Genomic DNA, 26,302 nt, shown 5'->3' with positions numbered 1-26,302 from the left:
GTGTTCTTGTCTCTGCATCTGTCACACTGGGCACTAAGTGAAGTTCCTGGCCACGAACAACAGTGATAACATGGCAGGTGCCCTTGTTTTCTGGACGCATCAGGGAGAAGGTAAAGCACAACTCTCCAAGCTGGAGTCCCTGACTGAGGGGAGAGTTTATCGAGGAAACTAATGGGCCAACTAATGGGACTTTGGCTCTGAAGAGACTTTTGAAAAGTCTGTGTGCTTTTTTAGACCTTTGAAGTGGCTATCTGAAAGATATCTGTGAGATTGGTAAGCCTGAAGGATCAGATGATCTTCAAATTAGCCAACCAACAGCACAGGAGAGCAGCCAACCGGAAAGGAAACTGACCTAGTGCAGGTACAAGCTTCTGGTGTCCTCCTCTGTTGGACTATCATGGAGTCCTGGTAACTCAAGGGAGGAGCCTGGCAGAAACATAGGGCTCTTTGGTAGTGGCTACTGATCAACCACCACAGGAGACTTGCCATAATTAATAACTTGGTGAAGTGCTGATGATATTGAAGAATGGGGTCCAATCTCACCTCCACCTGTTTTTTCCTTTTATCCAGTGGGCAGAGCGAATGGCCCTTTTATAGACATGGCTTACTTAGTCAACAGAGAATGTGTGATTTGGTTGAGAGCCCTCCTAATTCTGGGAGAACCATGCAACATAAAATGGCAATGATTGGTTCCTAGTCTTGGGTAGCTGAAGCCTCACTTCCTGAACATCCGGGAGGGAACTTCTTCCCACTGAGGGTGGGAAAAGAGCTGAGGAGCTGAGGATATCATAAGGGAGGCTTGGCTGAGGCCATGAGGGACATGAGCAGATAGCTCCTACATTGTGAGCTCTCTTGGGGTGGGAACACACCATGCTGTGTGCTCCCCAAAACAGGGACTCCCCAGTCAGCTTCCGGTGTAGCCAAGTTTAATCATGGATCCCAAGCTCTTGGTTAAACAGGTAGTCATGAATTTGGTGTAGGGTTCATGAGAAAAACAAGGGGGAAGAATTGAGTGGGTATACATCAGAACACTAAGACTCAGAGAGGTCAATTATGCCAGTGCCTGGGCACAGTGGGCAACAATGTCATGTTTTCTGACTCTCAGCTCAGCATTCGGACCAGGTAGTAGCCAGATGAGGTAGCTGTTGTGCAAAAATCTAAACAGTGCTCATCCCTCAGGTTGTCCAAGGTCTACCCTAAGTCCATGCCTCCCTCCACCGACTCATTGCACACTCCAGAGGGACACATAATCAAGATTGACCCCCTCACCCTGTCTCTGTCTCTCTGTCTCTCTGTCTGTCTCTGTCTCTCTGTCTGTCTCTGTCTCTCTGTCTGTCACACACACACACACACACACACACACACACACACACACACACTTACCAGGAGAGCCAGGCTGTAATTTCACCACAGGCTACTTACATCCTTGCAGAGAAACTTGCAGAACTCCCATCTATTCTTGCAATTAGAGGGGAAGCAAGGGCAACTGTTGCCTCCAGAGATGCGGGGCACCACAAACAAACAACAGAAAAGACTCATGTGCCCAGTGAAGCTGAATTTTAATTGATACTTTCTCCCACAATGTTCTGAACCGACATCTCTTAGCCCCCAAAGATGAAGGAGGGGGTGCGGCTTAACGCCACAATTAGCAGACAAGCCCACAACAAACTGTAAATAGTAATCATATTAAATATTAAACACGGACTCTGAAACGCTTGAAGAGCAATGGGTTTTTAAATTTTTATTTCACACAAGGCAAAGCAACTATGGAGGGAAGAGTCCAGTGTCAGCACTGAAGGGAAAGAATGGAACATTCTGGAATTTATATAAAAATTACAGCTTTGTTGTATTTCCCACTATATATAGTAATTTAATCATTTGCAGCTGATTAATTTCAGTGAAGGAAAATGTAGCCTTACGCATCTCTAATGGAGTTCCAGGACTTGAATTCTAATTGTGAGTTGGGAGCAGTTTAAATCTAAATTAGCGGTTAGCTTGGGTAAGGGTTGAACTGGAGTCATCTGTTGACGTGTAGCAGCTCAACAAGAGGTCAGAAAGTGCTGGTGCAGAGCCCTCTTGGCTGGCTTGGTAGTTAGAATTCCTTACATTTCCAGAACACAGTATCACCTTCTAAATTAGCTCCTTGTATATTAATCCCATCCCTTTGGCCCTCATCAGCATGTGTTCAGTGGGTATCTGCATTCAGTAAGATAAATGTGTGGTAAGATAAATATATCCATTTGTTAGCAAGGTGTGAGCACTATTCTGTTCTATCAACTTGACATGCACAGGAAGAGGGACCACCAACTGGGGAATTTCCTATCATTGGTCTATGAGCATGACCGTGGGGCATGTTTGCTTGATTGCTAATTGATGGAAAAGGCCTAGTCTACGTGGGCCGTGCCACCCTTGGGCAGCTAATCCTGGGATGTATAAGGAAGCTAGTTGAATAGCACAGGGTAAGCTAGTAAGTACCCTTCCTCCATGGTCTGTGCTTAATTAAGTTCATGCCTGCGGCTTACTGCCTGACTTGAGTTTCTGCCCTGGCTTCCTCAGTGATGTACTTTGATTAGAAAATATATGCCAAATAAATCTTTTCTTTCCCAAGTTGCTTTTGGTCGTGGTGTTTTATGGCTGTAATAGGAAGCAAACTACAAAACAAGGAAACCAAGGTCCAGAGAACTTAAGTTCACACTGAGAAAACCACACTATGGTAAGATAAATGTTTCAGTTTCTACGCCAATGTTCTTTTTCTCTAACATCTTTATTGGGGATAAACTTTCTGCACCGTGACACTCTGCAGAAGGGCTCAGGTCAAAGCATATAGGAGCAAACCTCTGTGTAGGTCTCAAACCTATCTCCCGTCACCTGACCCAGGCCAGGAAGGAGCATCTGGCTACATTTGCCTAAATGTGGTCAATTTGGGGGAGAAGGTATCTCCCCATAGAGACTGTCAATTTGACTTGTTCTTTGCTGTACAAAAGATTTTGCCTGCCTACATTTAAACCTTTGGCTTCTACAGGATTACAAGATTACCAGGAGAACAAGTATTTAGTTTTCTTTCAGTGCCTGTCTGGCTGACTGGCTGGCTGGCTGATTGACTGTTTTTCCAGCTCTGGGCCTCAGTTCTAGTAGGCTTGCGATAGACAGTCCTCACAGACTGACAATGATAGGTAAGTAGAAATCGTTTCCCCATCACGAATGATTTAGAAACATACTACCCATGTGCTGAGAAACTCTGTGTTCTCTTCTCTGTGGTGACTGGAATATTCCCGAATAGGTTCTAATTCCTGGCTCTCCAACTTAAGCAGCCCTGGAACAGACCCTCAGCTGCCCCACAGTGGGCATGGAATATGAATGAGAAAGAAACCTTTGCTGTTGGGGTTGGATGGCTCAATGGCTAAGAGCAATTACTGATTCTTCTAGAAGACCAGAGCTCCAGTTGTTCCACGTCAAGCAACTTGTAATCACCTTAAGTCTAGCTCCAGAGGATCCATTGATCTCTTCTGACTTCCATGGGTACCTGCACACACATGCATGGACTCCCATACTGTATGAACACACACATAAACAAAAAAAAAAAACTTCATTGTTATCAGACACCAAGATGCCTGGGGTATTTGTTCTGCTGGGGAAGCTGCCTCTGATAAACACTCGGGCCACTGTGTCTTAATCTGGTCCCCTTTTTCCAGCAGCCATCTCGGAAATAGAGAGACACTTGTCTCTTTAGCCAGGCTCCTTCTTTCTTTCCTCACACTCTGATGAGGTAGATGTTGCTGTTATTTGGATTTCCTTGAATGCCAATAAGGGCCTAGTCTGCAAAACTCCAGGTAATAATTAATCTCGTATCACCATCAACTAGAAGGGAGGTTGGGAGCGTCAGTAGAGAATGGATTGGTGAGTTTTGATGCTGTGAAGTGAGTGGAAAATTATTTAGATGAACGGATTAATCTGATTGAAATGGTCCCCAGAAGTAAATGTCAATGAGCCAGACGTGGTAATTTCTAGCTTGTGGAGCAGTGTTAGTGTGCATGTGATTTGAAGGTTATGCTAAAACCCAAGCACGACATTACTTCCTGGATTGTGGCTGGTGTAGGCAGGGCATGGGGCCACTATGAATAGGATTGCTTGTGTCAAACACAGTTAGCTCAAGAAGGGTGATGGGCCAGCCTGGACGTTCCTAGAACTTAGAAGTCATCAACAACAGGGCAAGGTCAGAAACACATCATCTGTGTAGAACGCTAACCACTCTGTACACAACTGCAAGGCAGATTCCAGTGACCTGAGTGTGCGAAGGCCCTGCTTCTGTTCTTTAGAACAGCATGGATTCCCTTCAGAAGACATAGTATTTTTTGAATATGTGTGGGGTCTTAGCAATGGCAGTTACCTGGTCACATGGTCACATGGGTTGTAAAATGTCTTCCTGTTAAAATGGGTGCTCAAGAGAGGGTTAAATAATGGGAAAACATACAGATATGACATACATGCCTGCAAGCCCACACTGGACGAGTACAAAGCCAACTTAGGCCACTCAGCAAAACTGTATCCTAAGAAGGAAAAAGCGGGGAAACCCCAAAACAATAACAACATAATAGGAAGAGAAATGGGGCAGGAGGGGGAGAGGAAACTCAGTCATTTCAAAGGGACTTAAGCAGTTAAGTTACCACTTGCCTCACACACATCTCAAAGCAAGGTGATTTTGGGATAGGTTAATTTGGCAGCTCTTTCATAGTATCCTCTCTCTCTCTCTCTCTCTCTCTCTCTCTCTCTCTCTCTCTCTCTCTCTCTCTTCCTCCTTCCCTCCCTCCCTCCCTCCCTTCATTCTTCCATCCCTCCCCCTTTCCTTCTCCCCTCCATCTTTCTATTCTGCTTGTCTCTGCACAGAAGCAGCCTTCCCCCGGTGTAAGGTGTTCTTGTAATTTCCAACACCAGGCAGACATAATCCTTCACTGAACCAGAGAAAACACGTCCTCCAGTGTGTTACTCTTGACTCTTCTAGGGAAGAAATCCTTTCCTAATATCACCCAGAAAACCCTCTTAAGTCTATGTGGCAAGATGTACTGTCTGTGATAGAAGTTGAGAAAGGGAATAATTGGCTTGTTATATCACCATCATAGAAAATGAACCTTACTAGTTATGGGAAGTGGGAATCTCAGAATGATGGGTGCAAAGCCAAAACAAAAGTCTATCATGTGATCATGTGATGGTATGATTTCAGTGATTTAATCTAGCTTCTTAAGGAAACAGAAACCAATACCATCTACCCACATATTCATTTATCCATTCACCCATCCATTCATCTATTCACCCACCCACCCATCCATCTGTCCATCCACTGACACACCCATTTATCCATCCATTCATTCGCACACCCATTTTTCCATTCGTCTGTCCATCCATCCATCCACCCACTCATCCATCCATCCACACACCCATCCTTCCCTCTATTTAGAATTGACTCATGAAGTTAAGCAAGTTAATTCCTAAGGTGTGCATTCAATTAGCAGGAACACAGGAGAGCACTGAGGAGAGAGTCCATCTGTCTAGGTATCTGCCTGTCCAAAGGCTAGAGAAGACCAATGTCCCAGCCCAAAGTCAGCTGAACACAAGGAGCAAACTTTTCCTATGCTTCTGTCTTCTGTTAGTGTCTCAAACCCTTGTGCAAGGCCAAACCACTGAAGGCAGTAGTCTTCTTTGCTTTGTCTACTGATTCTAATGGCAGTCTATCTTAATTACTTTTCTAGCTGTGCTAAGACACACTGACGAAGGCATCGTATAGAAGAAAGAGTTTATTGGAAGATTATATTTTCAGAAGGTAAGTCTATGACCATCATGGCAGGAAGCATGGCAGCAGGCATGGTACTAGAGAAGTGGCTGAGAGCTTACATGTTGAGACAACAGACAGAAGGCAGAGAAAGAGAGCTAATTGGGAATGACACCCCCTAGTGACACACCTCCTCCAACAAGGCCACACCTTCTAATCCTTTCCAAATAGTTCTACCAGCTGGGTAACTAGCATTCAAATATTCAAATAGACTGGAGGCTATTCTCACCCAAATCACCACACAGTTTCATCCAGAAACACACTCACAGAAACAACCAGAATAATGTCTATTTAAAATGGACATTTACAAGTGGACACTGTGTAGTACAGTCAAATTGATAAATGCCATAATCATCACACTTAAGCATGATGCTTTCCCAAGAAATAGCCACCTCACCTTTGTGTTTATGGTATGTACACACATGTATGTGCATGTTTGCCTGTGATGGAAGTGCACATGTGTGCATGTGTTTGGGGGGTCAGAGATCAACCTTGGATATCATTCCTCAGGAGCCATCCACCCAAATACAGGGTCTTTCACTGACTAGAGCTCATGACTGGGCTAGGTTGACAGGCCACCGGGACCCAGGTATCTGTCTATCTTCCCTTCCCTGGAGCTGGGATAACAATCGCACACTACACACCCAGGGTTCTGTGGTTCTGAGTGGGTTCTGAGGACCAAACCCAGATCTTTCTTATTACAAAGCAAACATTTTACAAACCGAGCCGTGTCTCTAATCCCCACCCCTTCTCCCTGCAGCCACCTATTTGTCAAATGAAGGATGTGAAGCGATTGTGAGCACTAAGTGAAATTAGACATTTAAGGTGTTTAGTGTAGCTTCTAGCATGTGTTTGGGCCTCAATATGTTACCTTTAAAATGTATTTTGTTTTAAACTATGTATATGCGAAGAGACCAGAAAAGGGAGTCAGATCCCCTGGAACTGGAGTTAAATTGGCCATGGGCCTCCTAACAGGTTCTGTGACTAAGGGTACTCTGCTAAAGCAGCAAGTACTCTTAACCCCTGGCTTCCCTTCAGCCCCTCATGAGATCGTCAAAGAACAAACAGGATTCACAGTGGTAATTACAGTTGGTTCCTTCAGTGGCTCTGTCTCTCACCTCCGAAGGGCACTCACACAGACTCAGACTCTGGTCTGTGGTCTAAAATCACCACAGGCCCATGATGCCTCTGCAGATGTTTTCTGCCTGCGAAGATGCTTTAGGTGAGAAGCCTGAAGTCTATGTCAGTGTGGTGGAGCTGTTCCCCAGAGGATTCCAGGACCAAGCTCTGAGCAAAACTAAGGAGGAAATTCACTCCATGGAAACTACTCCATCCACTCACTCGGCGGTTTTCTCTAAGGTCCATGCACTGTTCGTAAGCATGTACTGAGCACCTGCCTGGGGCACTGTTTCAGTTGTTAGAGGGCCACAGTACTGGTGCCTCTTGATCTTTCACTGGGCCTGGAGCTCAACCGGCAACCAGAAGACACCAAGGGTTATCCTGTCTCCAATCCTCACAGCCCTGGACTCATAGCAATGTGTGCAGCCACATTCATCCTTTTACACAGATGCTGGGATTTGAACTCAGATCCTTGTGTTTGTGAAGTGAGCATTTTACCCACTGATCCATCTTCCAGTTCCTTCTCTGGTGCATCAAGCCTCACAGGACTAAGTGCTTCCCCTCCCACAACGCCAGATAAGGCAGTCCTCTGCTACATATGTATCAGGAGCCATGGGCTGGCCCATGTATACTATTTGGTTGGAGGTTTAGTGCCTGGGAGCTCTGAGAGGTTTGGTTAGTTCACACCGTTGTTCTTCCTATTGGGTTGCCATCCCCTTCAGCTCCTTCAGTCCTTCCCCTAACTCTTCTATTGGGTCCCCAGGCTCAATCCAATGGTTGGCTGTGAGTATCTGCATCTGTCAGGTGCTGGCAGAACCTCTCAGAGGACAGCTATACCAGGCTCCTGTCTGCAAACACATCTTGGCATCAGCAATAGTGTCGAGGCTTGGTGTCTGTGCATGGGATGGATCCCAAGGTGGGGTAGTCTCTGGATAGCCTTTCCTTAAGTCTCTGCTCCATTTTTGTTCCTGCATTTCCTTTAAATAGGAGCAATTCTTGGTTAGAAATTTTGAAGATTGGCAGGTGGTCCCACATCCCTCGACTGGGGGCCATGTTTATCTACTGGAGGTGGTCTCTTCAGGTTCAATCTCCCTGCTGTTGGGTGTTTTGGCTAATGTCATACCTATTATGTCCTGGGAGCCTCTCATTTCCCTTTGCTTTATTCAGGCCAAAATGCTTCAGCTGAGGTTAATCAGGAGGCACACACAGGTGAGCCCAGATTGCAGACCACTTGAGACAACAACGTGCCCATACATTTCCAAAAAGTTACTGCCCCTTTCCAGCAGCACCTGGAAACCTGGGGAGAAGCAAGAAGGAGAGCATCGCACAGGACGAGTCCAGCAGGTTTCACAGACAAGGCTGAGCGAAAGAAGCTGGCTGTGTCAAGGGATATAGAATGTTTGGGGCTAGGGAGATAGCTCAGTGCTCATTATGCAAAGATGGAACCTAAAGTCTGTTCCCCAAAACCAACATAAAAAAGTCAACCATGATGGTTTGCCCGTATAAACCTAGCACTGGAAAGAGAGAGAAAGGAGGGCTCCTGGACCGTATTGGCTAGTCAGTCTAGCTCAATAGGCAGACGCCAAGCCACCCAAAGCCATGGTGAACGGCATTTGAAACTGAAGTAGGTGAGATAACCTTTTGACGTCTAGTGCCTTACGTGGCACACAGCAGACACTTGCACAGGCTGGTCTCCTGGCTGTTCCCTGAAGAGAATGGGCAGAAGAGACTCTGCTCCTCTTGCTCTCTACTCCCTTCCATTTGGGAACCAGTGAGGCAAGAACACTCCATTCTGTGTGATTTCACAGTTTCCTCTGGGCTAGCCTCATGATTCCCAACTGACAGCTTGCAGATGAGAAATGGCTCATGATGGAGTTCCCACAAATGTGTAGCGTCCATGGAATGCATATGTGTAACTGTCAGGCACTGGTTAACGCCCAGGCCCTGGTGACTTTTTTTAAAAAGCAGAATCATACAATGCAGAGACATTGCCAGCTTCAAAAGAATCCTGTGCAGATTAGAAAGGTTGTGCCTTCTAGGCAGGCATGACTCGATGGCTGCCCCGCAGGAAATCCCTTTGTAGAATCATGAATATTCATTCATTTTCACCCACGTGCACACTGCCTGTGCTTGCAGGGAGCTTGGCTTGGCATCGGAGAGCTGTGTTCAGTCCCTTTGTATCCCTCGAGTGGAAGTCCTGGCTCTGTCCCAATGTCTAGCCAGCCAGAGTCCCTAAAGCCATGTATTTATTTTGAGGATGGAATGCTAGCAATAGCTGTTTGGTTGTTTTATCTCATGTTAAATGCTCTCACTTAGAAAAACAAAAAAAACTGACAACTCCGTGCTGCCTTTTATGTTTGGACATTTTATTGGTCCGTAAAATTAAAAATTTGGCAACCACTAACTAGCAGAGGATGCTGTCTAAAAGGAACAGTAGAAGCAAAGCAAAGTCACCAGGACCTAGGCAGAGACTATATTAACATCAGCGACTCCCCAGTCAGGGCGACCTGCATGACATCATGCCTCAGAGCCTGCCGGGTTGCTATGGTTATCTTCACAGACCTATGTAATTACCTAGGAAGTTGCTGTCTTTGTGACAAGTGAGGTCTGTGTCGGGTAGGTATTCGAGAAAGAGATTTTTTTCTGCATCTGAGAAATGTGCATACTAGCATTAAAAATCATGCATGAATGCAACCCCATGCACGTGTGAAAATAACCGCAGAAGAAGCCGGTGTTTCGTGCATGCTTTGGAAACCAGAAGAACTTCATTTGATGCCCACTCCACTGTCAGGGTAGGTAGATCTGGGTAGCAGAAGCAAATCTACTTTCTTTCCCAGCCAAGATTCTTTCTGCTACAAGAAACAGACAATCAACCTTGGTGGGAAAAAGAGAGAGCTCCAGTTGACTTACATAAGAGAGAGAGATGGAGGTGTTACTCCGGGTGCAGCCTGAGCCCAGGCTTGATGACAGTACACACCATGGCTTCCCTGACCCATGCATCCCCCTTTCCCTCATGTTAACCTAACACAGGTCTGCCTCTGGGAAAACTCCTGCATTCCCAGGTGGCTGCAAGCTCCTGACTTGGATCTGCTAGAAGAATTTGGCTTTCCTAATAATGCAAACAAAAGCACTGAGCCTGCACCTCCCTGCCCTGAATGAGATCACAGATCTGTTGCTGGGGGAGGACGCTTCCAAGCAAAGTCAGAGTGCAGAGTCAGAGCCCAGGAGTGTGGTGGCTGCTGCTCCAGGTTGCTTCCCACTCTCCAAACCCCACTTCCCACCTCCCCCAGAAAGGAGGAGTTTTAGGAAGTTAGTCCTCAGGCAGCCCCTGTTCTTGTTGTCACTGTCCCCACCCCAGTGGGGTGCCCTATGCCATTCTTTACACTGTGCCACTGCTCTGTGCTCTGAGATGCCAACTTCATCACCGTCACCATTGCTGATGCCCAGATTAGGTCAGACAGAAAGGCTTTGGAGGGGGAGACGCTTCCCTCACTGTTCTCTCGTTTCCCTAAACCCACAATGCTAGAGATACACCACCACCACCGTAGGCATCAGGAGCAAATATATGCTAAACTAAAGAGAATTGTGCCTGCCCCTCCCCCTAGCTGTCAGACTATTGAAACAACTGGTCCTTAGGGCTTGGAGTTCCCTTAGGGAATCTCACATAGGAGAAGGAGCAAAGCCCTGGTGTCTGGAGGGACTTGTCTCCAGGACAAATATATATTTACATAAGTGCTGACAACATATCAGATTACTTGCAGGACAGATTTATGTCAGACAATTGTGAGCGAGACAGTGCCTTAACCAGGACTGCCTGTCTCACCATTCCTCCAGCCCGCTATTTCAGCCTAGACCCCACAACAGGGCCTGGAAATGGAGTTAGGGCTCATTGTACCTCTTGATTCTTCCTCTCCCTAGTATCACCACACCAAGTAAATAGCCTTCCTCTGCTTTTCACCATTGCCTGACTCTGCCGGTCCGCCGGTCGGTATACTGAGGACAGACGGTCAAGCCTTGCTTATTAGAGAAGCCAGGGCCTCAGTGTCTCCAAACACAGACTTCCTCTGCACCCGATCTTCTAAGGGAACAATGGTTCCCTCAATCCTTGCACCATACGGACTTGTCCTCTCCCCTTCCGGTTTAAACCAGTGGTCAGAAACCACACCCCACAAACCTGCCACCAAGTCGCCTGCCATTATCCAAAGAGGACTAACTGCTTCTGGGAGCTCCCTCAGATACCCCAATCCTTACATATACAAGTCCTTAGCATAAAGTGGAACCTATGTCCGTCCTCCCATATACTTTAGTCCACCATGTAAATCAGCCTGTGGTACCTAATGGTGTCCTAAATGTTGCTATGCTGTTACACTGCATAGAGAATAAAGGCAAGAAGAAGAAGCCAAGCGTGTTCCATACAGCAGCATCCCTTGGCTCCAGCCTCAGTCGGTTGAATCCATAGATATGGAATCCACAGATAAGGGATCCCAAGTGTGATCTTCCTCCTTGTCTCTTTTGGGTAAGGATGATTTTCCTGCGACATGGCCGCACCTAATACTAAGATGTTATCTATTGCTGTGAGTTTTGATAAAGACAGGATGTGACTAGACAAACAATTGACTTGCAAAATTGTTTATGAATATTATCTGTCCCTTCATAGAAAATAATTCCTGGACCCCTGATGCGTGTGGCCTTTTTTCTGGAACCTTCCTTGTCTGTTGTAATACAATAGGAGGCCCTACTTCGTGTGTCAGTGCCAGGAGTCTCCTTCTGCAAAAGGCCCAGCCTACAGGCTCAGGGGGAAAACCCACACGGGGGTGGGGGTCGGGGGAAGGACTGGCTCCGGATGTTTTGTTTGTGTATGGTGCACCCTGCTCACTCCCTCCCCTGAATGGAAGAATCTGGGGCCGAGGACATATGGCGATTGCCCCGTTTCTGTGCTCACTCATCTCCTAGGCCGAAGGTTCCAACTGCATCAGGGAACACCACTGAACGGGAAAATCAATATGTAAAGAGCCAAACTAACGTGCTTTGCGAAAAAGATGAGCATTGCTGGGTTTGGAAAATAAAAATGCTCTAAACAGATAAACAGTAAGCAAAGTGCTTTGATTTGTACTGTTTTCCAGTCCATAAAATCCTAATATCCACCGTCTTTTCATTAAGAGCTTCCGTACCACTCGGCATGCTTGCTGCGGCTTGAACGAATTGCTGAAAAGATGCTCTCCGAGCCGCAGATCCAATCTCTTGCAATGTTTTACATGGGTGCTAAATGGGGGAGAAGCCTGATCAATCATCAGCACAGAACTAGTTTAGGGGAAAGTAAATGCTGGAGTTAAATGAACAATATCTATCATTCTGAAATGCGGTTCTTCCAGTCAATCAAAAGGGAAAAAAAAAAGAAAAAAGTGGGCAGAAACTATTCACTGTAGTAAAGGGTAAGAAAAAACAACAGCAACAAACACAGGTACCCTGATTCTCTGGTGTTCAGAACACAGTGGATTGTGTGTTGAATAGTAAGTTCAGTGGAATAAATGTTCAGATTGTGTCTGAAAGCATTTTCTTTGGATTTCTGCTGCCTTGATCTGTAAGCTTGATAATACTCTGGTGTATGAGATCCCTTACTGATGTGACAGAGCTGTTTCCTGTGGGTAGAGTCAGGTTCATTCCCATGCTGGCCCTTCTGAGAGCTTTGTGAGTGGCCATCACCCATGAGGGCACCATGCAGTGCTGTCCCCTTGATGACTCCCTTCTATAGATCCAAGAAAGATGAGAAAGACCCTCCCAGGAAATTGATAACCCTGAAGTGGATTCTGAGCTGTGATGTTGAGAGGCCATGGACAGATTACAAAATTGCACTCTAAACCTCAGTTTACCTGTAAAATGGAACGGGTTCTTCTTCTGCCCCACACCCATCCTTACATTTGCTGATAACTTGCTGGACAGCTCTGATGTTCTGAGATGACCCTGGGCTGAAGAGGAAGATACAACCAGAAGGATAATATCACTCAGTGCAGGGGGCGGGGGGTAAGGGATAAGACCTTTAAGAGGCATGAAAAGATTTCACATGACCCAGCCAGAGATGGCACATGTATAAGCAAGAGCCCCAAGAATGGAGATCTAGACTTAAGGCCTTGAGTTCCACTGAATAGTTCACCTTTCCTGAGAAACCTCTTTTCAAATGGCTGATCAGGGTAGCACAAGGGACTCCCAAAACAATGTAGACTATTACTGTTGCCCTTGGATGCCACTGAAAGGTTGAAGCTAAGCCTCTATCACTGGAGACACGGCAATCTTATGATAGAGGACGCAGATTATTTGACGGAGTCTACCCTGAAGATGCCTGTCCTATAGTCTATCTCCCACAGCACCATGAAATCCTGGCAACTTGCCAAGGGTGGAAATCAGTCAGTCTTACCCTGCTATAGCACCAGTGGACCACAACAATGACCACTATGGCAAGATATCAGTAAAGGTGTAATAGTGGTATTTACATGTTGGTGGTAACCAACGGCCATCTAATTAGACTTAGAGCCCAGTCAACAGAAGGGCAATTATGTCTGATCCTAGAAACCTAGCCAACTTCTGTTGCTGGTGATGTCATAGACTTGGGAAAGGGTCTACCGCAGCCGCTTTGCTAGGCCAGTCCAATTCCTTACTATGTTCTAAATTGTATTCTTATACTCACAGATAAGCATAAATTGCCATCTTTCATCAAAGACGCTTCTCTTTCCATCCAGTGGAGACCATTACAGAAAAACACAACTGGACACAGAACAGACATTAACAGATCCTAGGGAGACAGTCCCAGTGGATCTATGGCTCAGAGAGCATTGCAGAAAAGGAGGTAGGAAGATTGTAAGGGTCAGAATGCCAGGAAGTCAGCTGTGAAACAGTCTCTCCTAGAAATGGGTGCGTAAACATGACCAGAATGGTGGGGTTATCAGTGGGCATGCCAGTGTGAACTGAGAGGGGAAATCACAGCATTTCACACTATACGAAGAACCACGGGCTGCTGAGAAAGGAAAAATTAGTCTCTCCCAAGTGTGAGCCCCATAACTGGTTATGCAAGATGACCATCCCAGAGATTCGGTAGGTCACATTCACATTATTTTACATACTTATACAAACATATATGTGGCAATAACAAAGAAAAAGAAGCTAACCACTCGAGAGTGGAGAGGCAAAGAAGGCATTGGAGCAAGAGGACATAGAAGGGACTGGAGAAATGACAGGGAAAGGAGAAGTGATATCATGATATTTTAATTAAAGAAACTAATACAGTAATTCAGTTTTGCCCTAGGGAAACCGAATGGTTTCTGCTGGGGATGGAGTTGTGTGGCCTGATTCCATGTGTTCTAGAAAGGCCTCCAGTTATGGGAGGAGTCACAAGGGAAGGCTGGAGACAGGGAGCACTGTTATCAGCACGAGATGGTAGTAGCTGGGTAGGAAGAGGCTGACATCAACAGGAGGACCTGATAGAACCCAGGGATCTGGCTTGACAAAAGGCAGTTATGATGCTACTGACTGAGAGAGCAGATCTAGGGACACAAGGCAATGAACAAAAATCTTTCTCCCCTGCTTCTGTGACCCTCTCTCCACATCCCTGTGACCATCCTTCACCCCCACCCCCACCTCACTATACTTGTTGGTCAGAGTTAAATGGCTCATTCAATACTTCTGGATTTCCTCTGGCGCCTTTCAGCTCCACTGCTTGGCTTAACCCAATGCCTCAGAGCAAGCCAGCCTCACTTCAGCCAGCCAGGGCAGACTATGGCCATGTTACCAGGCCAGACTTAGGCTGGTTTCTCCCTCCACATCCCTGTCCCATTTTCTTTCTAACACTTCCAATTCAGAGACACAGAAACGCCAAGAAAAAGACAGCCCCTCTCTCCCTCCACCTTGCTTGGACTAATTCATAACAAGCTTTATTCTCTGACATCCGGTAACTCATGGTTGGTAGTTGAAGTTGCAAGAGAGGGGAAATGTGTCCTAAGCTTTGTAAGATGATAGATAAATCGACAAGCTGTGCTGTAACATCCCGTCCTAGCACTAGGAGTCCTTCAGGCTCTGGGGCAGTTTTTAACATCATGAGTAGATTATGACTCGGGAAAGGGGTGGGAGCTAAGTTTCCCAGTCTCTATGCTACAAAACTACTATCTCTGCTCTCTATAAATAAGCTCGCTTCAACAAGTCCTGCTGGGAAATGAAGGAATTGTTTGATTCCTGGGAATTACCCAGGTTTTGCCTGAGAGTGCTACCTCACACACAGTAGGAAGTAAGTCTAAATGAGAAGGAAAACAATTAGCCCAAGTGTGCCAGCTTCAGCAGTGCTGACTGGCTGGTCGATTGGTTTTTAAAGCTATTTTTTTTTTAAATTCTAAAAACAAATTGCGAAAGCAAACAACGAACCACAAGCTGCTTCCCTCTGCCACAGTGGTGACTGTCCTTGGATGTGTCGTGTCTGAGCCCCACCCAGGTTCTTGGGAAGAGGACCATATCGTATATACTGGACCCTGGGGTCTCAGTCATCTATATGAGGAAGCTCCATGACCACCTGAGAGAGCCCACAACTCCATCTCTGCTGTCGGTCTGTGCGCTTGCCCACTAGGACACGAAGGCCACTAGGCTCAACTTAGCCTTACCCGTCTATTACTAAGGCAGCTTGTCACAGCATCCAACAATCCCCTGTACCTGGATTCAAATCCCTACCTAGGGTTAAACAAGCAGATACCTGTTATCTAGTCCTGCCCAACATACAGACATATACACGCACACACGCATGCGCTTGCACACACACTTTCTGAGCTCCAAAAGAACTGTCTGGAAAACCCATTTTTCAACCTACTGCTAGGCACAACCTCCTCTTCCTCTCAGCCAGATGAACTTTCCTTCCATTGTTCTCTGTGTCCTGCTCAAGGTCCCTGAAGCTTCCCTTCAGCAGCACTCCAGCGTGTACAGATTACAGTTCCTCTGGTGAATTCCATCCCCTCACACTTCACCTCTCAAACCGCTTCAAATAGTAGCTTCCATCTCCTAGCTTGCTCCCACTGGACCTCACCCCTAATTCTCTGTGGATTTAGAGACTGCCAGATGAGAATCTCCTTCTGTTCTAGATAGCCACACATTTGCACCTTGACTCTGGACTCCACCCGTCTCCTTCTTGGTACCTCATCCAGTTGAGAGTCCTCCTCTCTCCAATGTGCTCACCTACTCCTTCCCAACTGAGCCCATCCCTTTGGCTCTGTTTCCTTTATAGAAACTCTCATGAATAATAAGTTAGTGTAGAAATTCTCCCCAGGAGATTGTCAGCAATGACATAGTCCATAGTTGGTTACCCCAATTCAATGTTAAAGTAAATTTGTGTATAAATCCTTGATAACATTAAGATAAATTTCAAAATACCTTTCAAAATAGAAAACTCCAAAAGTATCTGAAGATAGAGTATAATGAATTTGCATTTACACAGGCTGTGCGACTAAACATTTCCTAGGGAGACACAACACACATATCTGCTCACCCCAGATAAAGAATCCACGACAAACCAAAGTACAGAGACCCTCAAAGTCCACTTGGTCAACTGGTGAGCTATAAATGCAAGGGTGAGCTATAAAATGCATGTGTGTATGGAGAGGATGGGGCAGAAGCATTGGATTCCCCCTGAGCTGGAGTTCTAGGCAGCTGTAAACCTCCTGATGTGGATGCTGGGGGCATCTGAACCCCAGTACCCTGCAAGAACAGTATGGAGCTTTTAACTGCTGAGCCGTCTCTCTAGCCCCTCCCCTTACATGATGCCTTGTTTCTCCTGTTCATGTCTATAAAGCTTTGGTGTATATAATCCAACTCAAGTGCAAATCCCAGTCCATAAACTGCGATGTGTACAGGGAATATCTTATATCTGTGTGGAGTCTTATTTCTGAGAGCGTAGAGCTGGGAGAAAGAACTAGACCTAACTCTACAGTGATACAACAGAAAGAGAGAGAGATGGGCTTTTCCACTTAAATTAGAGTGGCTTGTCTTTCTCCACAGCAATTTGGCTGTTTCTTTTGTATTTAGAAATTTGTATCACAGACGAATCGGATAACAACCGAAAGTGTTTGTACAGGAGTTCCCTGCCCTAGGCCCTTCTCTGTACCCACAAGTCTTCTTGGCACTTGGCACACAGCAACTGCTGGCCAAAGAGCTTGCACATCACCGCTAGCCCTCACTCCTCTGGACAGACACAAGCACGGGCCCAGCTAGCCGTCTGGGACGGCTCACCAGAACAGTCATCTTGTCCCAGTGGTCTCCACTGGAACCTTTTCCCTGGAGTCAATAGGCAGCCAGCCCAGGGCCTGTGAGTAAGCACAGTCAGAATGGGGAGGATTCCTCAGCCAGCTGGCAGCTGACCTCAGAGCATGAGACAGCACTGCTGAGCTCAGCAGAGCATCTGCAAACGTGTGTTTGCTAAGATCTCGTCCACTTACTCCTGTTTGCTCACTTAAAGTATCCGTTTGCCAATGGATAACAATTGCTGTCTAAATTCCTGACAATTAAAGGATGATGTAGCATTACACAGCCTCTGAAGATGCTGACGTAGATACACCATGGCTGGAATTGTTCCCAGTGGCCTGACGCATGTTGTATGTAATAGAGTCCCGTGTTCATGAAACATACATTTATATATTTGCTCACGGATGCATCAGGCCTGAGAGACAGTAGTTATGTTCAGGCGGTAGAGATTGGCGTAGTTTCCATTTTTTATTTGTCTTTGCCATTTAATCTATGCAGACGTGTGCCTCGTGGATCATTTTTCAAAGGAGGAAAATCCTTCCCAAAGAGTAGACCTTGTTCTGATGACTCTTTTGTTTATCATGAACAGTTATGGGGGCCGGAGCGATGGCTCACTGGTTAAGAGAACTTACCGTTTCATCAGAAGACCTTACTTCGGTTCCCAGCACCCATCTTTAGCATCTCACCTGTAATCTACCTTCAGGAGATTCAATCCCCCCTCCTGGTGTCCTTGCATGAACACTTACATATATGAAGACATACACATAAATAAAAATATACACTCCTCACCCTGTCTTTTGCAAAAATAGTTCTGAGTGACTCTCTAGTGCTTCTTGCTGACAGTATCATCATCAGACATTTCTGAGGCATCCAGCACAGAACAGATAGTACCATTACTAAGAGCTGGTACAATTCACTAAGGCCTGTAGGTAGCACGACACACAGTGACCCTGTAAAGAGAAGCCCCACTGTGGAGGTGGCTTTGCATGTTCTTAGAGGACAGAGGGACCCTGTCTTCCCAGCCCCATTCACAGGGACTCAAGGGTTGCTGAAACTGGCTTCCAGTCTGTGGGGCCAAGCTAAGTACAACAGTCCTTATCTTCCTATCTACAGGGCTTAGTGAGGACCTTTGGGCAAACAAAGGAACTTTTCTAATACTGTACTAACAGGTTCTAAATTTCATACATCCAGAATAAGTAATGCAATATGCCCCACGGTAGGTCAAAGATACCTAACTCCTTAATTCTTCAAAACCTTAAAGTGAATTTCCTCCCTTTTTTTCCTTTATTCCTTCCTTCCTTCCTTCCCTTTCCCCTTTTCTTTATCCCTCTATATAACATATCCTAGCTGAGAGCTATCATTCCCTGTGTTCTCCTTGCTAGAGTCTCAGCCTGTAAGAACATCCCGCATTCAGGTTTTTAAAAATCTATTTTATTGTTTTAACGATGTGTGGGGTAGATGTCTGCATGTGGGTAAGTGCACACAGTGCAGGTATCCACAGAAACCAAGGGCATTGAATTCCCTGGAGCTGGAGTTACAGACGGTTGTGAGCCCCTTGAAGTAGGTACTGGGAATTGAACCTGGGTCCTCTGGAAGAGAAGCAAGGGCTCTTACCTACAGAGACATCTCTCCAGTCTACATTCAGATTTTATTCTCCCACTACTGCTGCTGACCATATATGGTTGCTTTTCAGATTTTTTTATCATATAGATATATACATTATATACATATATATTACATTTTATGCTTTAACAAAGTTTTCTTCAAATATTTTGTGCTAGGGATGTGTTAAGTTTCAGTCTATAGCATATGTTTCTAATTCAGTTTGGGAAACATTGGGCCATTCTTTCCTTAACTAATTTCCCTCCTCCTCTTCTTCTTCCTCCTCTGAGACTTGAGTAATGTATGTGTGGTGTATGTATGTGTGTTGTGTGTGTGCTGTATGTATTATGTATGTGTGAGGTATGTTTGATGTATGTACCATGATGGAGCTTTCACCGTCTCTATCCACTGTTGATCATATACATTCCATTACCCATCTTTGTTTCTGTCTCTGTTAAAAAACTTCCATGTCTTTCCCACTCACATACACCAGTATTGAGATACAGATTCTACATGTGAGGGGAAAACGTGACATTTGTCCTGCTATATCTGGTTTAACTCTTGCAATATGGTAATACTCAGTTTCATTTATTTTTCTGCATCTCATAATTTCATTCTTTATTGCAGCTTAAAAATGCATTGCTCATGCTGTGGCTTCTTTACCTGTCCATCTGTTGACAGTCATCCAAGCATGTTCTATATCCTGTGCTATTGTAAGTAGTGCATTGGAATCCATGGTGAAATCCCCTTTGGGGATCAACTTTTATTAAGTTAGATCCTCTTTCAATTCCTTTTGGCTACAGGTTTGTCAATATTACTTTTTCTTTTCAAAAAGCCAACCCTTCAATTGAATCTATATGTCGTTCTTTTAGTCTCTGTTTCATTGACTGCTGTCTTGGTTTTTTACTAATGTATGGCCATCTACGACATTTGAGACTAGTGTATCATTTTTCCGAGACTGTTAGGCCATTCATTTGTGTTCTGCCTGGTTTATTAACACAGGCACTCACAGTTATAAACTTTCATTTTAGAAGTATTTTATCTATATTGCAAAGTTTCTGATGAGTTGCAATTTCATTTTCATTTAATTGTAGGGATTTTTAAGTTTTCCTCTCTGATTTATCCTGAGACTCACTGGCCATTCAAAGGTGAATTATTCACTCCTCGAGTATTTGTGTAGTTTCTACAGATTCTCTTGCTACTGACTTCTAATTTTTATTCCTCTATTGTTTGATAAGATGCAATGAAGACCTTCAATTCTTTTGTACTTTTTAAAGACTTCGTGCATAACCTGGAATGGGATCTGTTCCAGAGAGGGTCCCACAGGCTGCCGAGAAGACTGTGATGTTCGTATCTGTTAAATGGAAGATTCTGTATATAACTGCTTAGTCCAGTTGATCTACGGTGTAGTTTAACTCTACAGTTTGGATGAAATACCTACAGATGGGTAAAGAGTTCCAAGGACACTACTGTAGCAGGACCTAACTTACCTTTTATGCTCATTGTGGTGTGTGTGTGTGTGTGTGTGTGTGTGTGTGTGTGTGTGTACCCGAATACTTGGCGTGTAAGATAATAATTGTTATATCTTCTTGATAAATTGTTCCCTTCATTAGTATGTTGTCGTTTCTTTGCCTCTTCTGACTAATTTCGGCTTGAAATCTAGTTTATCAAATATTAAAATAGCTATGCCAGGGCTGGAGAGATGGCTCAGTGGTTAAGAACACTGACTGCTCTTCCAGAGGTCCTGAGTTCAATTCCCAGCAACCACAGGGTGTCTCACAACCACCTGTAATGAGATCTAATGCCTTATTCTGTTGGGTCTGAAGACAGCGACAGTGTACTTGTATATAATAATAAATAAGTAAATCTTTTTAAAAAAAATAGCTATGCCAGCTAGCTTTTAAGCTTTGATTTGCTTGATAAATACTGATTCCTGTCCTTTGACTCTGGCTCTATAGGCGTCTTTGTCATTGAGGCATCTTTCTTGGTTGGAGACAACCAGCAGCTTGGTCTTGGTTTCGCCTCCCAATTGAGTCTGTGTCTTTTATTGGAGATCTGAAGCCATCTACATTTATGGTTTTGATTTGTTGGCTTTTTGTTTTTGCTTTGTTTTGCTAAAAAAATAGTTTTTGTTGTACCTCCCATGCTCCACGGCTGTTTCCCAAGGTTGTTTCACATCAGGTGGATGTCGAGGTTTAGATTTATGCTCTCCAACTCTGAGACTGTTTTCCTGTTCAGGGCCCTCCGTGTAGCTCAACTTTGAACAAAGATTCCCTTTCAGGAAGGGCTCTGCCACAATTCCCTGAGCCAGGAGTCTCGTCTCCATTGATGACCCACCCTAGTGGGAAAATCTGTATCTAATTCAGACCTGGAACTGGACTTGAGACATGGGAGCTGTGGGCGTGTCCTGTCCGTGGGCATCCTCTCTGTTCACTGGGCTGCCTGGTTTACCGTGTGGAGGAGGCTTGCTTCCCTCCTGACTCTGGGACCCAGGTTGGAGGTGCTCACCCCCATTCTTCTCAGTGCTTCACACTTCTGCTCCTCCAGACTTTCTGGCTGTCCAATTCTTTTGCACATTTCTTCAACTGTTCAAAATGAAGCTCACTCTTTCTCTTTCTTCCCTTCTTTCCTTCCTTTCTTTCTTTCTTTTTCCTTCCTTCCTTTCTTTTTCCTTCCTTCCTTCCTTTCTTTCTTTTTTTATTCCTTCCTTCCTTCCTTTCTTCCTTCCTTCCTATCTTTCTTCTTGACTCTTATTCCTCCTCCTTTTCCTCCTCCTCCTCCTCTTCTGTTGTGTTTAGTTTCTTTGAGATGTCATCTCTCTACATGTCCCCAGTTGTCCTGGAACTCGCTCTACAGACCAGGTTGGCCCTGAACTCTCAGAGATCCACCTGTGTCTGCCTCCTACGTGGTGGGATTAAAGGCATATGCCCCACACTCACTATTATAAAGCCTGTTTTTTCTTATCCTGACACGTCTGCACCGGATCTCCTGAAGCCTGCGTCTACTCTGCTGCCTTACTCAGGAATCTTTGGGAGAGTTTCTATTGCTTCACCTCTAAGTTCAAATCACTTCTTTTACAACATTGAACCTTTAGTCTTACATGGAATATTTTTCATCTCATATGTTTCTGCCTTGATCATTATATTTTCAACATGTATGTTTTTGTTACTTCCTTATCTCCTCTGAATCTATTGACTACAATGACAATAGAGGTTTAAATGTTTTCTCTCTCCGTCCTAACATCTGAGTCACATTTATTAGTAGTCTCCCACTACCATTGTGTTATGCATGGTTCTGTCCTTTTAAGAAACTATTAATGTTTGTTTATTTAATCTTGTCTTTTGAGACAGGGTCCCACCATATAGCCCAGGCTGACTTCTAACTCCTGCTCCTGTTGCTTAGGCCTTTCAAGAGCTCGAGTTACAAGCATTCACCACCAGTCCTGGCTCCCTGCTATGTTTTTGATTGAATGTTAGAAACTATGAATTTTGTAGTCATTATCAACCTGTGGGTCTTAAACCCTTTGTGGGGGGTGTTGACTCTTTCACAGGGGTCTCCTAAGACCATTGGAAAGCACAGATATATTATAATTCATAACAGTAACAACATTACAGTTATGAAATAACTGTAATAAGTTGTAATAAGTTGAAATAGCAACAAAAATAATTTTATGGTTGGGGTCACCACAACATAAGGAATTAGAGGGTTGCAATATTGAGGAAGGTTGAGAAACACTGGGTTCATGTTGTTGTGTTATCCCCTCACACACACCCTCACACATACACGCACATGCACTTGCACACACAAGATGGTGAACATCAGACAATGAAGGACACTGGGAATAATCTTGGCTTATTGCTTTGAGCAGAAATTCCAGATGTGGTACAAGGAATGAGAGCAAAGGTGAATATCCAGAGAGACTAGTGTGCTAGTGTGTGTGTGTGTGTGTGTGTGTGTGTGTGTGTGTGTGTGTTTTGAATGGGATGTTTCAAATGGGAGGGTAAAGGTAAATACTCTACCTTACTTAACAGAAACAAAAGTTGGTTGGCATTAGTAGCTTATTATACACTCAGATATAACTGGGCACCTACTATGGTATTGTGCACCAACTGTTGCTCTAGGTACTTGGTATGCAATAGTGAAATAAGCTTTCATATTGTGATAAACCTCAATGAGAAGACAGTAAAAGCCATAGTCCCTGGATTTATGCACACGGACAGGAATCATGTAAGATCATTCCTCTCAGGGAACTCAGACTCAGGAGGAACTGAAGTGAATCTGTTAGTACAAGTCAGACTATGAAAAGGTTGTATGTGTGATGAGAAGGCTCTGGGCATTTTGAGTTAGAAATGGTTGATTCTGATCTAAGATTTAAGGGAAAACGTCATGGAGTAAATGACATTTGAGTTGAGTTTGACAACTTTCTGTGACTGAATGGTGGAGAAGCAGGACCTGGTGGAGCTTTTAAACACATAGCAGTTAATTAGAATTCCTCGTGGCACCTATAACCATCTGGCTTGTTCTTTCCCGACAGACCCCTCAGGATGTGTTTTTGAAGATTCTGTATATTTTCCCAGCCCCGAGGAGTCGATTTTTGATTGGTCTAATCAATCATGGAATTTCCATAGCTTTCTGGCCAATGAGATGTGAAAGGAGATTTGATAGAAAGTTTTCTTTCTAATATAGGAATGAAACTTTCCCCCCTTGCTATTGGAGGAATACCAAAGAGCTTTAAAACCTGGCTCCCTGGTGCCCTGGAGCCATTTCCATGAGCCAGTCTGAAGCTGATTTAACTCAAGACCTTTTGAACTCTAAGGAAGTGGCTCAGGGTTGAGTGCTTGCTCAACAAGTATGAAGCCCAGCAAGTGTAAAGCTGGAGCCTATTGAGACAGGAGAGCCCTGGAGGCTCATGGGTCAATTTATGCTGCATTTAACCACAGACAGGATGTGGAACAAAGGTGCCCATACAAACCCACACAAAGGCTTTAAAAAGACTTTTGATATATGAAATAATAATGTTTCCTTAGTTTTATGAGCTTTTTAGCCTGAGTGTGAATGGTATTACTTGCAGCTAATTAACATATCCTGATATCAGTTCACCTATTTGAAACCGTTTTCCCTTTGCATTCCTTTAGCCCTCAGCTGATCCCCTGCCTCATTAAGGATGGAGGTTCACTTAGGAGGTGAGAATGTGCTTCATCGGTCTCCCCATACACGCACAGTGGAGAAATAAAAAGCAAGCTTTAAAATGAAAGGACACACTCACTTAGAGGAGATCCTCAGTCAGTTTGTGTCATCAACTTTCCTGATCCTTTGGTTGAGGGGACTTCCTAATTCTCCTGGGAAAACTGAGGAAAAAAAAAAAAAAAGAATGCCAGAGAGAGAGTGTGGGCAAGTGGCAGGGGAATTACACAAAGGCTTCTAGGCTCACAGCATTGTGGGTAATTCCCACAGGGAACAAGCCTGCCTCTGAAACTCTCTATGGGAAGCCAGCAGTGTCTGGCAGGAAGCTCAACTGTAGCAAGCGTGAAGGTACCACCTTCATGCATGACATGCTGCTTCAACACCAGTGAGCCCAAGCTGGCCATGGTAAAGTCATGGGGTCAGCAGCGGTCAGCAGCTCCCACTTCCTGCCCCACCCCCCTTTCCGACCTCTTCTTCCCTACTCCCCTGACTTGACTTGTATCCCATCTGCTTTGTGAACACAATGGGCATTAAGGCACTTAATTAAGACATTTGTACTGGAGAAGTTTATTAGTCAGGATTCTTTCAGGGAATAGAAACAATAATAAATAAATAAGCATTTGTAAAAGAGGCTTTGTTACACTGGCTTACAGGAAAGGAGCTGGCTAGTCCATCAGTGGCCATCTGTGTGCCCAAGAGGCGGTGGACCTGATGGCTGCTCATCCCTGATCTAGTGCTGAAGGGTTAGAAGATGCCTGTGAGTTCCTGGTCTTCCATCCACCTCAAAAGCCTAAGGAAGCTGCAGTCTGACAGTGGTGGCAACATCAGCAGCATGTAGTGGAGAGGGAGCTCTGCCACTCCCTCCCTGGGCTTTCTTTGCGTCTGGGAGCTGCCCACTGGATGCTTGATTAACAATCAAGGGAGTTCTTCACCCCCACAGTATTGTGTTTCCTTTGCTACAAGTCCACACCTCTTAAGCAACAGTTGACACTTTTCTAGATTCAAGTATAGCACTTCTTATCCCAATGGAAAGCCAACTGAGGAACACTGAATCCATCAAATACTGGATCACCTCCTCCCCGACTCCCATCTCCCTGACAACTAGAAGGGGTCGTACAGGGTCACAGAGCATTACTTCCAGCTCCACTGTCTTCTGCCAGCCGCATTCCCCTGCTTGGCTTACCCTACTTCTCTTACCCTCAGTTTCTGTCAGTCAGTCATTCCAGGAAACCCTCCCTGCTTGGTCTTCTGTGTTATGTAGACTCTGCAGAACCGTGGCTGGCTTGTTCTCATTATGCCCTTGTGATGGCTTGTATATGCTTGGCCCATGGAGCAAGGGGCCCTATTAGAAAATATGGCCCTGTTGGAATAGGTGTGGTCTTGTCTGAGTAGGTGTGTCACTGTGAGTGTGAGCTTTAAGACCCTCATCCTAGCTGCCTAGAAGCAAATCTTCTATTAGCAGCCTTCAGATGAAGATGTAGAACTCTCAGCTCCTCTCGTACCATATCTGCCTGGATGTTACCATGCTCCTGCCTTGATGATAACAAACTGAACCTCTGAACCTGTAAGCCAGCCCCAATTAACTATTGTTCTTATAAGTGTTGCCTTGGTCATGGTGTATGCTCACAGCAGTAAAACCCTAGCTAAGACATCCCTCGAAGCTTACGTGTATCGGGCTCATCATCTTAATTTGCTAACCGAAAATGATCTTTATAGAAAGGCACTTGCATCTATGCTTTGTCTTGACTTCCTTACTGCAGGGACAAAAAGCATAGCCGCCCACTGACCTCTTCTCGAGAATGTCAGAAAGGTGAAGGAGGGGAACAGATGGCACTATAGCTGTTAGGGCCGGAGGTAGGAGGGGGCTTCTCTCTTCAACCACAGTTTTCTGAGACCCTTTAAAAGATCTGTTGACCCTCTGACATTTGCATGCATTTGTGTGTGTGTGTGTGTGTGTGTGTGTGTGTGTGTGTGTGTGTAGAATAATAAGCTCACCTATTGAGTTTGGGCCGCCTCCATGTCAAATATTCAATGGCCACTACATATAGGTCAGTCCATAAAGAGAACATTTCCATCATTGCAGAAAGTTATATAACACAGACCATCACTGATTGGTGTCATTATTTCGGAATTAATACGCTGATAGAATTTGAGTCACACAGTGGGTTTGTAAAATGGCTTGCCAACATTCAGAAACGAAAGCTTTATAATTTGATATCTATTTCTTTTGGGAAGCCTTTCTGCCTCTCTCCCATAGGAGCTAGAAAGAACTCCTTACTCACCGGTCTCTTCCCACAGTCCTCCGGT

The 26,302-nt window shown here is 44.9% G+C and overlaps 1 protein-coding gene across 1 annotated transcript in view; it reads right to left on the bottom strand.

The window, feature by feature from the left end:
- The window catches only part of Them7 (thioesterase superfamily member 7), a 238,012-nt gene that overhangs the window by 22,465 nt on the left and 189,245 nt on the right, over positions 1-26,302 (bottom strand). The gene's annotated exons all lie outside the window — the stretch shown is intronic.

Source organism: Rattus norvegicus, chromosome 3 (assembly GCF_036323735.1).
Source record: "Rattus norvegicus strain BN/NHsdMcwi chromosome 3, GRCr8, whole genome shotgun sequence".
In the NCBI taxonomy this organism is placed as follows: Eukaryota; Metazoa; Chordata; class Mammalia; order Rodentia; family Muridae; genus Rattus; species Rattus norvegicus.
The sequence above is the reverse complement of the archived record's forward strand: the minus strand, read 5'-3'. Positions and strand labels throughout refer to the sequence as shown.